The sequence below is a fragment of the Mus caroli genome, unplaced genomic scaffold (genome assembly GCF_978045245.1).
Source record: "Mus caroli unplaced genomic scaffold, Mus_caroli_1 scaffold_4, whole genome shotgun sequence".
NCBI classification, from domain to species: Eukaryota; Metazoa; Chordata; class Mammalia; order Rodentia; family Muridae; genus Mus; species Mus caroli.
This window is the reverse complement of record NW_028227259.1, coordinates 109,234,138-109,238,154: the sequence shown is the minus strand read 5'-3', so window position 1 is coordinate 109,238,154 and position 4,017 is coordinate 109,234,138. Positions and strand designations below refer to the sequence as shown.

The following is a 4,017-nucleotide window of genomic DNA, read 5'->3' as shown; positions in this document are numbered from 1 at the left end:
ATCTTCTTTTGGGTTTGTTGAAAGGTCACTTTCTTGCTTTTTCTAGGGTGTAGTTTCCTCCAGTTTTCCATCTATTATTCTTTGTAGGGCAGGATTTATGAAAAGATACTGTTTGTCATTGAATATCTTGGTTTTTCCAACTATGGTAATTGAGAGTTTTGCTGGGTATATTACACTGGGTTGGCATTTCTGTTCTTTCAAGTCTGTATGACATGTGCCCGGGGTCTTCTAGCTTTCACAGTCTCTGTCGAGAAGTCTGGAATAATTCTGATAGGTCTGCATTTATATGTTCCTTGACTTTTTCCCTTACTACTTTTCATATTCCTTCTTTGTTTACTGCATTTGGTGTTTTGATTACTATGTGACTGGAGGAATTTCAATTCTTCTCTATTCCATTCTGTTTGGAGTTTTGCATGCTTCTTGTATGTTCATGGACATCCCTTTCTTTGGGTTAGGGAAGTTTTCTTCTGTAATTTTGTTGAAGATATTTACTGGCCCTTTAAGTTGGGGGGAATCTTCATTCACTTCTATATCTATTCTCTTTATATTTGGTCTTCTCATTGTGTCCTGTTTTTCTCGGGTGTTTTTGGTTAGAAGCCTATTCCATTTTGCGTTTTCTTGGACTGTTGTATCCATGTTTTCTATGTTATCTTCTGCCCCTGAGATTCTCTCTTCTGTCTCTTGTATTCTGCTGGTGATGCTTGCATCTATGACTCCTGATCTCTTTCCTAGGTTTTCTAACTCCAGTGTTTACTCCCTTTGTCATTTCTTAATGTTTCTATTTCTATTTTTAGATCTTGGATGGTTTTGTTCATTTCCTTCACCTGTGTAATTGTGTTTCCCTGTAATTCTTTAAGGGATATTTATGTTTCCACTTTAAGGGCCTTTACCTGTTTACATGTGTTCTCATGTATTTCTTTAAGGGTGTTATTTATGTCCTTCTAAAAGTCCTCTCTCATCTTCATGAGAAGTAACTTTAGAACTGAATCTTGCTTTTCTGGTGTGAAGGTGTATCCAGGACTTCCTGTGGTGGGAGAATTGGTTTCTGATGATTCCAAATGACCCTGGTTTTTTTTTGCGTATGTTGTTAAGCTTGCCTCCTGCCTTTTGATTATTTCTAGTGTTTCCTGCCATGGCTATATCTGCCTGCAGACTGTTTTACCTGTGATCTTGGTTGTGGTAGAACTCCTCAGAGTTCAGCTATCTCTGGCATCCTTTGACCCTGAGATCCTGAGTCTGTCAATGCTCCTGGGAGTCAAGCTGCCTCTGGGACCCTGAGATCCTTGTGTAACCAAGCTCCTGGGATCCTGGGATCCCTTGTTCCTGAGGATGTTAGCACTTGGAAGTGGAGCTTCTTTGGGGTGTTGTGGGACTGGCTGCAGATTTTGCATCCAAGCTCTGTTTAGGGCACCTGTGATCTATTATCCTGGGCATGTTAGAGCACCTGGGAGTGGAGCTTCCTGTTAGTGTGTGGGGCTGGCTTTGGAGTTTGTGGCCAACATCTGCTCAGGGCACCAACCCAGACCTGAAGGAACCTGCTTCACTGGTCTGGCAGAGTTCCTTGTTGCAAGGGTTCTATTGGTCACAGTTTCTCCTGGTGTTGGGGCAGATGTTGTGTCCTCCTCACCTCTGATCCTGTGATCCTGGGAGTGTTAGAACAACTGAGACAGGATCTTCCTGTGGGTATTGTGGGATTGGCTACAGAGTTTGAACCCCAGATCTTCTCAGTGCACCATCGCAGACCAGAAGGCACCTCTGCTACTGCTCAGGTGGAGCTTCTGGTTGCCTGGGTCCCCCTGATACCCAAAATCAGTGCTCTTAATCACTGAGCCATCTCTTTAGCCCTGGTGAAGATCTCTTTATGATCCAGGTCATTAGACTCTCATTGGCTTCTGGGAAAGACACCTGTCTTTAGCTTGTATCATGATTATCCTTTTTTTTAAAAAAATTTATTTATTAGTTATGAAAACAACAGTTTTGTTTACTTTCTCAAACCATACTAATATTCTTTCAAGGACAAACACACAGCCAAGGATGCTACAGTGAGCGAATCTTATTTTTACAAAAGAGAATTCCCAAGGTGCTACTTCTTATCATTATTTTGGAAATCCAGGAAATATTCAGTCCCTCAAGCTACCACTTATGCCGCAAACTCCCATTTGAATCCTTTTAATATTACACTCGTGAAGGTGATGTTGCCTGCAAAGCTGCCCATGTAACTGCAAGCCTCATTGAGATCCTATGGATCCCTCAGCCCTCAGGTAGCAAGGTTCTTCCGCATCGTTTATAATGGCTTTCCTCCAATTTTTTGTTGTCTGTAATCTGGGAGTTCCATTTTCCCATGGCCATGGCCAAGTTCATGTTCATGTCCATGTTCATGTCCGTTCCCAGCATCCATGTCTTACCTCAATCTGAATTCCTGGGACACTCAATATTTAACCTTCCAGCTGGAGCCAACTGGAAATGGACAAATTAATTACCTGTGTGCAGTTATTACAGCTTAAGTTATTAGAAGTTCTTAGTTCCTGGGTAGGAACTTTTAACAGTTGTTTAAAAAGATGTAATTCTAAACTATCCACTGAATGTTTGTAATGATTCTCATGGACAAAGGTTACAGCCAACATTAGCCAGAGAGGTTGCCTATGCTATCAACTATGGTGAATGCAGAGACTCATGTCTGCTCACAGTATCATGCTACAGAACACCAAATTGCTTAACTCCAAACCAGAAACCTGAAAGACCCCCTATACAACTAAGTGCATTATAGAATATAGGGAGAAAGGGTGCAGGAGCCAGAAGATAAGAAGAAGGAATGGAAATGCAATATTGTGCTCATGCACAACCAAGGAAACCGTGGTCTGTCTCTCAACTCCGCAGGTATCTGCACAAGAGTGGAGACTTCACCAGCACAGTAAGGAACAATGAGGGGCTCAGTGGGCCCATCCCCCATTCTAGTGAACTTTTGGCTACTGACAGATCTTTGGAAAGAGGTCAGCATTGATTGGGCTCAAGTGGAAAGACTGAAACCCAGGATCCCACAGACAGCCTTGTTTAAACTCTGTGGGCTACATGATAAGACCTAAGATGTGACTGTAAGAAAGATCCTTGTAAAGAAGAATAATTTAAGGGATTGTAAGGGAAATAAAAGGAGTGATGGAGGGGGAAATCACAGAAATGAATTATACGTGTGTCTTAGTTAGAGTTTTATTTCTGTGAACAGACACTATGACCAGGGCTACTCTTAACAGGCTAGCGTTTATTTGAGGCTGGCTTACAGGTGCATAGGTTATCTATTATCATCAAGGCAAGAACATGTCACCATCCAGGCAGACATGATACAGGAAGACCTGAGATTTCTACATCTTCATCTGAAGGCTGCTAGCAGAATACTGGCTTTCAGGAAGGTAAGTTGAGGGTCTTAAAGCCCACACTAACAGTGACTCACCTATTCCAACAAGGTGACACCTCTAAGTAGTGCCAATCCCTGCGCCAAGCATTCCACTGCCTGGCTTCAATAGGCTCTTTCAAACCCATGAGTCTATGTGGACCACACCTACACACAGCATGATAAAAATATGCATTTAGTCAAACTTCCAAAGCACACAAAGTGTATACTATGTTTTATCAACAATGCAGTATGAACAATGTTAAAAGTCCAATGATAAAGTCTCTTCTGAGATTTATTCAATCACTTAACTATAATCCCCAAAGGAAGACAGGAAACCACCTGTACAAATCCAAACTCTGCATTTTCATATCTGAAGTCTAAGCTATCATATTCAAATGTCCAACTCCATTTTGATCTTTGTTGACTACAATAAACTTCTTTCTCCTGGGCAGGTTCTTCTTCCTATTAGCAGCTGTCTTCAGCAGGGATCCCATGGCCCTGGCATCTTGAATATTTTTGGGTCTCCAAAGCACCTTCAACCTCACAGCTTCATTCTCCAATGTCTGAGATCTACACATGATTTTCTGGGAACCTCCAAAGGGCTGGTATCACTTTTTCTTTTCTCCACT

At 41.8% G+C, this 4,017-nt stretch overlaps 1 pseudogene; it reads right to left on the bottom strand.

Moving 5' to 3' along the window:
* Positions 1-2,083: 2,083 nt before the first annotated feature.
* LOC110293891 (NADH dehydrogenase [ubiquinone] 1 beta subcomplex subunit 3 pseudogene) lies at positions 2,084-2,398 on the bottom strand (annotated as a pseudogene).
* Positions 2,399-4,017: the final 1,619 nt, after the last annotated feature.